Source organism: Pholis gunnellus (assembly GCF_910591455.1).
Source record: "Pholis gunnellus genome assembly, chromosome: 10".
In the NCBI taxonomy this organism is placed as follows: domain Eukaryota; kingdom Metazoa; phylum Chordata; class Actinopteri; order Perciformes; family Pholidae; genus Pholis; species Pholis gunnellus.
Genome location: NC_136537.1, coordinates 3,131,477 through 3,144,354, shown reverse-complemented (window position 1 = coordinate 3,144,354; position 12,878 = coordinate 3,131,477). Strand labels below are relative to the sequence as shown.

The 12,878-nt window shown below is 39.1% G+C and overlaps 1 long non-coding RNA gene across 1 annotated transcript; it reads right to left on the bottom strand.

Annotated features, from left to right (window-relative positions):
- Nucleotides 1-8,135: 8,135 nt before the first annotated feature.
- LOC306702358 lies at nt 8,136-10,815 on the bottom strand. The gene is made up of 5 exons (XR_013767264.1): nt 10,765-10,815; nt 9,795-9,877; nt 8,802-8,862; nt 8,567-8,622; nt 8,136-8,283 (listed from the first exon to the last, which is right to left on the bottom strand). It is a non-coding gene; the product is annotated as an uncharacterized lncRNA (long non-coding RNA).
- Between the last annotated feature and the right edge of the window lie 2,063 nt (nt 10,816-12,878).

Below are 12,878 nucleotides of genomic sequence, written 5' to 3'. Positions count from 1 at the left end.
AACTATCTACCCTTCTAAATTTCTGGCGATCTTTTTCTATCACTCCCTCCTCCCTCTCCTCCTTCCTTCGCGGTTCCCTTTCTTTTTCCCGCTCCTCTCTTAACCCCGCCCCCTCCGTTACCTACAACCAATCAAAAACCTTGCTCAAACTGAAACACTATCCGTGGGTATTTTCCTCTTTTTTTTTAAAACTCTGGTTTAACCCATGGTTTGCCGGTAATATTGTTGTAAGTTGTTTTCTTCAAAACCTAACTTATTAACCCCAGGGCTACACTCTCCCTCTTCTAAAATATTTGATGTCCTCATCAAACTACAAGGTTTAGAGAACCTTAATCTGTTCGTACAGACTAACAAGGATTTAAACTAAAACACTCTGGACACAATGCCATAGGGTGGCACCAGGCGGTTTGGCATGGGTGGCGTCTTGAAACTCTTAAAGTTCCGCTTCCAACAAGCACACCGTGGCTTAGGACAGTTAACGGCTGGTTGGAGGGTTTTCCCAACTCATCATAACTCAGTCTATCCACTGGTTTCTTTATCCTCTTCGAGCGTTCAACTAAGCTCATATTCTTCAGTTACTTCATCCTCATTTACATCTGCTTCCCCTTCTAAATCTTGGTCTGCTTCTGGGTCAGTGGTGGGAGGCAGATCAACATCTGGATTAGTAACAGTCTTTTGATGTCGTGTCCTACCAGGTTTCTGACTGGCGAAGCAACTTGGACTTCATCCGTGACTTCACCTTGCAGTCTTGTGAAAAAAACCTAACTTATTAACCCCAGGGCTACACTTTGAAATGTAAATTGGAACTTTTTATTGTACCTTTACATTTCTTACAGGATGACAAGGATGTTCAAGACAGCAATTTGTCTCCCTGCTCCAAAGAAGAGGCTGAAAGTCATTCTTCTATTGAAAAGGTGAATTTGTTTTTTACAATCAGAATGCCATTTAATTAGGGCTGCAACTAACGATTATTTTAATAATCGATTAATCTGTAGATTATTTCTTCGATTAATCGATGAATCGGATAAAAAAACAAAGCATTCATTTTCAACCGAAAAAATGGCGTGACCCTGTGGCGTGATAGCCTATCAGCGTTGAGATGTTTCTCCTGTCATCACTGACGTCCTGCCGTTGTTGAATCAGGAAATTAATTCTGTAGCCGTCTGTGTTCACCCAGAGCTCTACGATCCCTCATATCAGTAGAGACCGGACCAAACTATGTGTATACATGTGTGTGTAAACCATATAGTGCAAACAATGAATAGACGCTGCCGTATTTACATCTAGATGACGTTATTGTGAGTATTGATGGAGCGGCTACATTTAGCATAGAATAGCACCGATCGATCCGAGCTCCATTGAGAAAACAAGTACAAATGGGACAAATGTTCATACAGCTGTAGTAAACAGCCGACGTGTGGCTCAGTACAAATCGGCATCATTACGTAGTTATTTCGGAGTCCCTTTTTGTCGGTTCATTGCCGTTAAATCACAGCCAAGTCAGTTTATTGTGTGTTCATACAGCTGTAGTAAACAGCCGACGTGTGGCTTGCTAGACACAGTGAGCTCGATGAAATCCACGGAGCTCCTCCGGACTATGTTATGAACCAGATATGGCGGCGTTTAGTTTCCCGTGATATCTGGGACTTCCACAACACGTACTAGGCAGAAATAGAGGTTATTTTTCCAGGGTTGATGGCGGACAGTTGAACAGCTTTCAGGCCGATAAGCCGCGCCCCCTCTCCGGCGCGTCCAGCGCGATTCACGCGAATGAACACAAATAGTCCCCAGCGCGTCATTCGCGCGTTCATCGCGTTTGGTGTGAACACGGCATTATTGAGTGGCGTAATAATCGCGCGACACAACGAATCGATAATGAAATTCGTTGCCAACTCTTTTAATAATCGATTATTATAGATTCGTTGTTGCAGCCCTACATTTAATGTACTATCTTAGAATGTAATTAAAAAAACGATTTAATTTTTTTTTCTAAATTACACCCACCATCTCTTATTTTTCCAGGAAGTGTTGGAGAATGTTACCATGCAAACTGGTAATTCATGCAGTCGGCCCATGTCTAAGGAAGAATCCCACAAAGCACCTGGTTGAAATGGCAAAACCCATCCTGAGAAAGACACTTTTTAATGTTCTTGAAAAGGCTGAAGAGCACAATATACATTCTGTTGCCATCCTGGCAATCAGTTCGGGCCTCTTCAACTTTCCACTGCTAATATGTGCTAACATAGTAGTCGTAACGGTGAAAGACTATGTAAACCAGAAAAAAACAGCAAGTTCACCATTCCAAATTCATCTGGTGAATAATGATGATGGAAATGGAAAGGGCCTGTAAGGAGATACTGGCTGATCCAGAGAAAAGGATAAAAGGAAGTAAAAAGAAAAAAGATGTGCTTCCAAAAGCCAAGGATCACATTCAGGTAAGACTTACAAGTAACGTTTTTATCCTAAAAAAATGCAGAAATATATATATATTATATTAATGTGTGTATTTCCATAATACACACACACAAATAATTAACACAGAAAGATAAATGCAGACTCTGTAACACAATGTGGATACACTTCTTGAAGATATTACACCAGCATTATCAAAGTAGTGTGTCAATTTCCATACAATTAAATTAAAGATATATGTTTGAACATGTTGGCCGTGTGAAAGTATGTCAGAAAAGGAACATTAATGTTGCAATTTCTAAAAATTAAAACACACAGGACATGATCACACCTGAAGGTCCCTCCACATCAAACATGCCAGAGCGTCAAGAGGACACACAGGGAAGTAGCACTAAAAACACCAGGGATGCTCTCTCACAGGTGATGTTATGCACAACTAGTAATATCAATACAGTGAATGCAACAACGTATTGTTCATTAAATACTTGGTACCAGAGAAGTCATGGACTTGAATACTTAAACATGAATGAAATGCACATAGTAAGGTCAGAAGGATTGATAGAAAGATAATAACAGAATGTCTAACATTTCCTCTGTCAAAGCCCAAATCTAATGTATTGTATTTTTTACCCTCAGCTCACTGCATTGTGGAATAAACAGGACACCGAAGTGGTTGTGTCTGTGATTCCCTCTCAAATCCGAGGGAACAACATTGTGATCCACCACAGTGAGCTCCGATCACTGAGACCACACCAGTGGCTCACAGGAGAGGTATGTAGTGCTTACAGTGGAGCAGGATGATAATAAATCGTACAAAAAACACAAAGGTTATATAACAGTAAAAGAACCAGAGCATAAATATGGCCCAATATTGTTTTACTAGTATTAATAAGTGATTAAAGCCACTAGAAAGGATCTCACAATTTGTCATGACAAACTGTCACGAATTCCCCTTCATATTAGTTTGTTTTCATCCTGTCTGCTTGTTTTATTAACTCTCCTGTCATTTCAGATCCTACCATAAACCTCTGATTCCCCTCACCTGGTCCTCCACACCCATCTCACCTGCAGCCCATTCCCTCATTAGCCCTCTCTATTTAGGTCCCCTCACTTGCACTTGTTCCCTGGCAGATTGTCTTGTGTGTTAGTGCCAAGTTCTCCAGCGTATCTTTATATTGGTCTTGTTCTGCCTGTTCCGACCCTATCTGCCTGTTTTTGACCTTGGATTTTTGCCTGCCCCTTATTGGATTTGTTTGCCTGTTCGGACTGACCTCCTGGTTTTGACCCTGCCTGAAAACAAGTAAAAAAACTAACTTGTATTTCTTGTCTCCGAGTTGTGCTTTTGGGTTCAAGTATCTGTAATCCTTGCACAAACACTGACTCATTCTGTAAGACTTTTCCAAAAGGTCTAATAATGTAATAATGCAATTTTTATATACTGTCTATCGCCTTAGGTCATTGAGTGCCTCCTTCATCATACACCTTCATCATAGAACATATGTACAGAATTTGGAGAGTACAATCTATATCCTCAATCACTTTACGGCTGGTGTGATCCTGTTTGGTGACAGAGAAACGTTGAGGAGGCAGAGTTTGTCAAAGGTAACATTTGTCTATGTCGGGAGAGGTAAAATAGTGAACAGTCGAAGAATTGTTTACATGTTTGCTGATAAAACATGTTTGTGTACAGTATGCAAAAAACTAAAATCAAGTATGGAGATATTGATAAATGTTCATCAGGTACAGGGATTTTAATTAATCCCTTTTACTTTATTTCAGATTATTTTAATTTTTGATGTGTTACAGGTCAACTTTGACAACTACAAAGCCATTGTATTGTGTGTCAACATCAGCAATACACACTGGAAGCTTCTGGTTAGTAGTGACAACCATTATTATCATCCAGATTGAATTGGATTTTTATCATGATGTGATTATTATTTTTGTAATAACATTCATTTTAATAATCCTGTGGTTACAGTACATCAATGCAGTGCAGCAATGAGTAGTGTCTACCTCATAGATCCGATGCGGAACTCAAAAGATCTGGTGGAGTCTGACCGTGCTGCAAAAAGATTCTGGTACTTTGACAATTTCAGCTATTCAGGAAAAACTACTTACATTGCATACCATTATAGCTAAATATTGATGTCAACATTTATGTTCAGGCAACAATGCCTGAACATAAGTCAGAGTGGGTATAGTTAAATAAACGTAACCATGGAGACAATGATCAATAACAGTGTTACAGTAATTGGCAGCAGGATATACGTAATATGCATGTTTACAGACCAGGAATAGGGAGCCTGCTGGAAGAATGTGTGGCAGAGGCAGCACTAAAACATCAGGGATATGCTGGAGGATTGTCTGTAAGAAGGCAGTTACATGTGAACATGAGATGTATATGAATTGGGAGCAGGTGGACAGGTGTGTGGGGAGATCAGGCGACAGGAAAAGGTGGTAAAGTCTGAGGTCATCTGTTGAAGATATTAGGTATAGACATATAGGGGGGGGATGAGGTCCGCATCCCCCTCACTTGCATATTTTCCTTGCATCTTCATTCCTCCAACTTAAGATGCAAGCAAGAGATGCAAGGAAAATATTATTTTAATCATAATAAGCTTTCAGGGAATCTGCATGTGTAACAGAAATCACAGAAATCGTGGTGAATTAGGTTACATCTGTCCATTGGTGTTCCATAGACTTGTATAAATGCCAAGGAGCACTTACATTCTTGTGTGAAATTGGGGTGGCCCAACAAGTTTTTACAAAGACAGTCAAAGATGTTTTTTTACCAAATATTGGGTATATATTTGATGTGTATGGACATATAGTATATTTATAACTTAAACAATTGTCACACAGTCAGTACTTCAAAATGAGGAGGACCCGCCACAGCAAGACGGACTGGGTAGACATAAAATTCCGAGGAAATGTCATGCATCACCCACATCAGCAGGATGGCAGTAGCTGTGGTGTAATTGTCCTCATGGTACAGTAAGATTCATATTTATTGAAATACATTATTTGTGAAATTAATTAATTTAGTTTATAAGTAAGTAATTTTTCATTTGCTAACCCCTCTCTTTGGATGACAGTTATTACAGTTTAAAAAAATTCAACATGCAACATATTTATGTGTTTTTTATATGGCAAAAGCAGAGGAACACCTAACATGGCCTTTGGGACAACAAAAAAAAGTGATGGTGCAGGAACGTAGAAACATGGCACTTGAAATACTCGAAGCATCAGGTATGTGACAGGTTTTTTTCATATATATATATATTTTCACTTTGCAAAAACTCATTTTATTATTAACATGGAAAATACAGTGACTATAACACCTAACCACTTATCAATGCTACAGCCCCTTTTATTTAAAGTTGTTGTGTTCATTCTAGGTTTGCTGCATATTTATTTATATTGTACTACTAACGATCAAAAATGTTGCTTTATTTCTAAATTAGTTTTTAACATCGAAAACAACTGTGCCATGTGTTCTGCCACAAAGCCACCCACTCCAGGACCTGCTATCACTGAATGGGTAAGGTGTTGTTGTAATTAATTGTATTTGTGCATTGTGCAGTTTTTCTTTTGGTATTTTGTAGATTTAATTGAGAATGGACAGTATAGGGCTAACAGGAAATGAGGGTAGAGAGAGAATGGGAATGTTGTGTAAGAAAGTTCGCCATTCAGAGTCATATCAGTGATGTTGCGGTTTACTCCTCTGCCACTAGGGCACCTCTTGTTTTAATCTTGGCTATGCAAACAAGATGGTGTACCTTCTTTTGAGATTCCAGCAATATCTGTGTAATTTCAAATGAACTAAATACATTGGACAAAGAGGCTTCATTGTCATCAGTCTCAAAGAACATTTGAGATGTCATCATCTGCACCAAGCACTCTGATATGTCCATATACTCTGCCTTGCTCTTTTCCTTGCATTTCCACCATGGCAGCTGGCAAATTCAGATTAAATAGGATCTGTCCTATTGTTGATTGTTAATCAAAATAACATTTTACAAGCGTTGACCATGATAATAACAATGTCCCATTTGATTAAATAATATAAACTATTTTATATTTAAATAAAAATTGCTTTTGGGGTGAATTCCTGTTTGAAGTCTGTCTTTCTAAAACTAAGTTGTTTAAATTTTTGCTTTTTCAGATTCAGTGTGACAGCTGCAATAGGTGGTTCCATGCCGACTGCCTCCAGATGCAAAAATCCCTGCTGTTAAAAATGAAGAGCAGTGACTGGAGATGCTGTTTGTGCAAATAAAAGTTATGTTTTTTGTCTCTTTGTATATACCTGTATCTGTCTTGTGTGGAGAGGGTGATGAAATATGGTTTGCATTTTATCTTTAAAAGTTTTTCTTTGAAACTTGACAATCTGAAAGCAAATAATATGCATGTGTTCATATACATTAGTTTTAGAACAATGCCTTTGATCACCATCACACTAAGGAAGTAGGTAGAGCTACATATGTCCAAAATGACACAAAAGACCAAGGCTTTTACTAATGTTAATGTCTAGATTTTCAAAATAGACAATTGAAACATTAGACATACAATAAAATTACATTACATTTTTAAAGGACATAGTCTGAGTGATCATAAGAAAGAATCCATTTAAAATGTACTACAACCTTTTTAGGAATTATTTAACAGTTCAAATATGGGGAAATGAATGTCTGAGTTAACTTTACATGTACTTTTCTCAAAAACTACAGTAATATCTCTTGAAATTATACATGGGCATAGCAAGGGTCAAACAAGAATCCAGTGAAATATTGACATAACCTCTTACGGATTAATTTTAATATGGGAAATTATGACTATCTGAATGTCATTTGAGCTAACTTTACATGTTCTTCACTCAAACTACAGTAAGATTACATTACATTTGACATGGAGATATATGGGGTCATCATGAACAGAACTTTAGCTAACCAATGAAGGAAATGTTTTTTTTACAAATCAAAGATTGGGTAATATAATTTTCAAACCTTTTCTCAATTAGATTATACAGCAGTGTAATTTCAGATTATGTTATTGTTGTATTTCACTTAATGTACAAAATGATGTTTTTGACTTATATCAAATTTGACAAATTGATGAATTTTGATCTATTTCCAGGCTATCCAAGCACCCGTACCATAACACCACGAATAGACTAGCATTACATTTCAAACGCCGGCTGACGTGACCGAGGTTCCGCAGATGACTGACCACTTGACCGCAGTCCCTGCGTGAAGCTGCGCTACACACACAGCGTCCTCTCCCTGAAGCTCTTTGACCTCATCAGTATCTGGGCCTCACTTTTCGTTAACTTAAAAGTTATGACTTCACGTTTGTCATTATCACGCTTTAGGAGGAAAAAACTTAAACAGTTGACAACGTTCTGCATGCAGTGAACGTTAACTTAACCCAGCGAGTCTTTACGGTAACTGAACAAACTAACTGAGGGAAATGAAGACGCTGTAGACATCTTAACGCTGATTGGCCAAGACTCGACACATCAAAGATGTTTTATTGCGAAGATATGACGTCACCTTTACTCCTCGTCTGACTCCAATCTGAGAAACGCGGGCATTGTTTTAATCTACAAGATCAGAAAAGGGCATTTCCTGTAGCAATAAACTCTAATCCTATTAACCTTCTGGTTTGCAAACAGAAAAAAAAAAAACATTTTTCAGTAAACAGAAACACCAGGAAATCCAGATTTGTTTTTTTTATTATTTCCTTCAGGACATTATTCACCAAAATGTATGAGACCAGTTGTGTTTACAGCCTCGATCAGGTTGAGCCGACAGGGTTGCACCCAGTCTCAGCGGGTGGACTGATCCTCCGGCCTGGCAGGAATACACTGACCTAGAAGACACAGATCAAGCATCACCAGACAGCCCACAGACCAAGTTTAGTGTAATAGACATATTTACAGAAATGTGTTTCAGGTCTTCAGTCAGGTTATGGTAAATGGTTTTTACTTAAACCTGTGCCAAAAGTCCTGAGGTTTCTCTCCCAATGTAAAGATTCCACAGCAGAGAGGAGGCCTCTGCCATGGCAGTACACAATTGGGTTTACACCATCTACATGCTAGAAACAGTGAGTGAGCATCCCTTGTGTTTCCAGGTGGACAGGATGTTATACATACCCAGAGCAGTGTCAGTCCACTGCAGATTGTCCTGCTGCCCCCCGCCCCAAATGCTCCTGTAAAGAAATAAAGAGCAGTCAGTAAAACAAAATCCACACAATCACTGCTGACAGATAGCTGCTATGCTCAGTGTTTATGGTTCACCACGGTGTTGTCAGCATGATGTGTTACATTTTTAGTCATCACTGCATTAACATCACTGTTCCATTGGTACAACTGGTTCCTTTACACTCACCATCAGTCGGCCTGCAGCATGACTTTCAGTCCCACAGCGTGCCGCTGACAAGATGCTCTGCCTGCAACACAAGCACAAAGAAATGTTTGGTTTAGTCAAGTTTACCAGGTACCATTTGTCTGATTTTCGTTGAAGCAATTTGAGCTGAACGCAGCTCCTTGCTATCCAAACCTATTGTAAAACCAAAAACTGGGACACATTCAGCTGCAGTAAAACCTTTAGGCTATGTTTTCATCAGAGATTATGCCTCATTAGCTGCCTGTAAATGCATTCTTTAGCTTCCATTGTGGCCTGAACATTATACGCCATGAACACTAATGTTAATGGTGGTTAAGAGTTCACCCGTAACATTCGGAACTGCATTAGTATTTGATTATGCTTGGTACGATCATCTGTATGTAGGCGATAAATTCAGCCATGTTAATCTTATGAATAATAATCTTAAAATCACAACATTGGATATTTTCCTAAAGCTACAAGCAACTTTTATTCTATTGCCTGTTACTATTGAAGGGTGAAATATAGTTTAAGGTTTATCTCGGGTTTCTACGACACATTCTACATTCCCAAATGCATCCGTTGCAGTGTCCGTATGTGAATGTGCGGCCCTACACTAGGCCTGCCCTGCTGTTGGATCAGGACAGGCCACTCTCGTTGGGCCATGCTCTGAAACAGCTCAGAAGCAGCAGACTCTAAAACAGAACCTGCAGAGCTTAGAGCAAGAACAGAGACTTTCTCTACCAGCGCTGTAACACTGAGCCAGATACATCACCTGGTCAGCTGACTGAGCACTGGGTAGGGAGCAAGGGAAAAGCCATGTGGGTTCTGAGTCAGTAACTGAAAGTAGGGTTGGAGGAAACCTGCGCAGAGCCTAAAGAGCTCCACCCTGGTCATCTTAAGAATTTAATGTCAAGTCACCAAAGCAGTGCCTTCCTTGCAAGTCAAAGGGGACAGATGGTTTCTGGAATAAGTCATTAGGTTTTGTATATTCACCTTCAGCCACCGGCAAGGCAGTACTTGGTCACCAACTATCCCATGGCTGCCACAGCACTTGTTTAATGGGAGACCCAGCAGACCTGGATGGGACAACATAAAACACATAGGTACACAATAAAGACCACACACAAACCACGATTAGTGGGCAGGCAGTCACAATGAGGCGCAGTTGCTACTATTTCACTTTAAAGAGGTTAAAGGGAATCACTTGTGCAGGTGTACCACAAAGTTTCCCGATTATAATTTTAGTCAAAAGTGCCTTTCAGCTACAACTTTACAAACTAAACGGTAAAAGATGATGAAAGTTGGGATTTATTGTCATAAAACCTGTAAAAGTATTTACGCATTAACCAACTACATCACATGAATGAAATTTGTATTTTTTTACGGTTTGTCTGCAGAAACGATCTCTTTTGCAAAGACTCCCAGCGGTAGACTGAACGCCATGTGTGTTAGCATTTCACGCGGCTAATGCTAATCCCATTGAGGGCCGTCTCCTTTACGTAGAGTCCTACACGGGGCACAGTATGCCTACTACACTTTAAAGTTTAATGTTTAACGTTGAAGCTCGTTTTAAACACTAATCCACCGTTAACATTTGTGTTCATGGTGTTACACAACAACGGTATTAGCTTACAGCAGTCCTTTTAATATACTCACGTGCTTGAGGTTGCGCTTTTGTAATCAACGTTAGCTTCCAGGAATATTCAGTAAAATGTTCACTCAATCTTCAGTTTTAGTGACGTTAACGGTAGGTTATACAGACACTGATAAACGAATCAACATGGACCGTCATTTCAACACAGAAATCATGGACCGTCATTTCAACACAGAAATCATGGACCGTCATTTCAGCACAGAAATAACTAAAATGTAATAAAGAGCCATCACTTTCACTCTTTGGTACGGATATTTTATCTAATAGAGGACGTTAAGTTATTACACCAACGACTTGTAAAATACGTACCCTACGTGAGAGTAAATTCAGCACTCCTCCGCGCAACATGGTTCAAGAAGGGTAAGAGACTGAACGGAAGTCAAGCATAGCTTTATAAAGTGCAGTATGCCGCTGTGCATCGTGGGAAAGGAAGCTCTCCCAAAGATCGTCCAAAGCGTAAATGCAGACGTACCACTACCTCATTTTCCCCTGAACAAGAAAACCGGCGGGAAAATTGGCAAGTAAATGGGGTTTCAAGTCAGAGCAGCTTCCAGTAAGGCGCACAGTACAGGACTAATCGTATTTGTATTTTTCAAACTCAGTGTTTATATTTATAGATGGCTCCAAAGATACTGTTACGCCTGTACAACCTGGTACAGGCTATACAGGTCAGGTGCAGTACTATTATTACTGGCCTGCAGTGGATAGAGGAGATGTTATTGCATCTGACAAGTTTTATAGCACTGACAAACATAAGAGGAAGATCATTTAGCACAGATATTATGAATGATGTATTCCATATAATGTGGCCTACCAGATAGAGATTATGGTTATAGATACACGCTACCTTTGGGTTTTCTGCCATTTGTCTTTTACAGAGACAAGACAAGATGTGAGGAACCATAATGCAATGTGAATTATGTTCTTTAAAGGTAAAAACATGCATTAGTTTTATGTTATTATTAAGGTTCACATACTTAACATGTTCTTATGTCCTGTAATCGCTAGCGTTATTAGAGCATAATCTCCCCTTGTCTTCCAACTTTTACAGAGAGGAGAGGAGACAGCATGCAATGTGAAATCTCTTATTTAAAAAGTACACCTGCCCATCAGGGTCAGTTCACTACAGAGTCAATCCTGGAGGACCAAACAGCCATCACACTTATTTTTAAAAGACTCATTTATAAACAACTTGCATAGACATAGGGCTCTACTGATCATGAGTAATTCTTCCTATCCATAAAGTTCCAAAATAGAAGCATCTTGTGACAGAAGTTTTATTTGAGCTCTTGTTTGTTAGTGTGTGATCCACAGCATTACAAAGATAGTACTGAAAGATAAAAGGAATCAAAGGAGCACCACTGGAGATAGCTTAAACTGTATCACCTTCATGTTGGGATTTAGACTTTTAAAATAATTATTTCTACAGGTATCTTATGGCCGATAGCGAAAGTAAGCCAGTGTCGGTGCAGTTTGGTTAATGCAGTCAGAAGGTTGTCACAGCTGGAATGATTGAGGTGTGGTTTGCACACTCCTGAAAAGAAGAAAAAAAAGGTTAGAAAAAGATGTCTTTATTTTGTGATAATCTAATTAGTTTTACAGACTTTTTGCACACGACTTGACAAGTTACAGCTGAAACAAAATGTGGTACCAAATTTAGAGTTCAACTAATAATATCTTAAAAAATGTCAAAGTTATTTCAAAGTCAATGTATCAAAGATAAGATGAATATAATCACCCAAATGTCACTTTATTGAATTTTATTTGTATTTGTTAATTTATTTCAAGAACAAAAAACAGTAACATTGGCGTCAGACCATACTAACAGAATATCTTGACCATAGGAACAGGATATAGGCCAACAAGTCCTCTGAATCAAACGACAAAACACATTTCTTTTGTTACTGTTTGTAACTGCCATTGACAATGAAAAAGGAAGGAAAAAACATGGTTTGGACTAAAAAAAAGGTTAGGGAAGCCCTCGTTATTATGGTTGCCCTAAGATCTTGTTATAGTCAGGAAGACTTTACTCTTGCATGCATAAGCCCGTAGTTCATTTCTCATACATCGGCTAATCACTCCTCACCCATGCTCACTCATTATTTCCTTGCTGTTATTGTTTGGGACTGTCAATCATGATATCAGCTGTTCTGATCAGCTGGTTTCTTCTATCCAATAGTTCAATGACACAATGACATGGTTAGCCTATCATGTTGCTGCTGTCTCTTTTAAATATGGTTGTCTCTCTACCTTTAGTACGCTAATGCTGCTGTTACGCACCCCTACCTCGTCATTTCCTCCCAGTCTTCATCAGATTCATCATCTTCATCAGCTCATCATTCTATCAGCCTTATCACCACCGCCAGTGTCTGGACTCCATGTGGGTTTGTCTTGCTGCTGCTCAGGGCAGACGCCCCTCCATT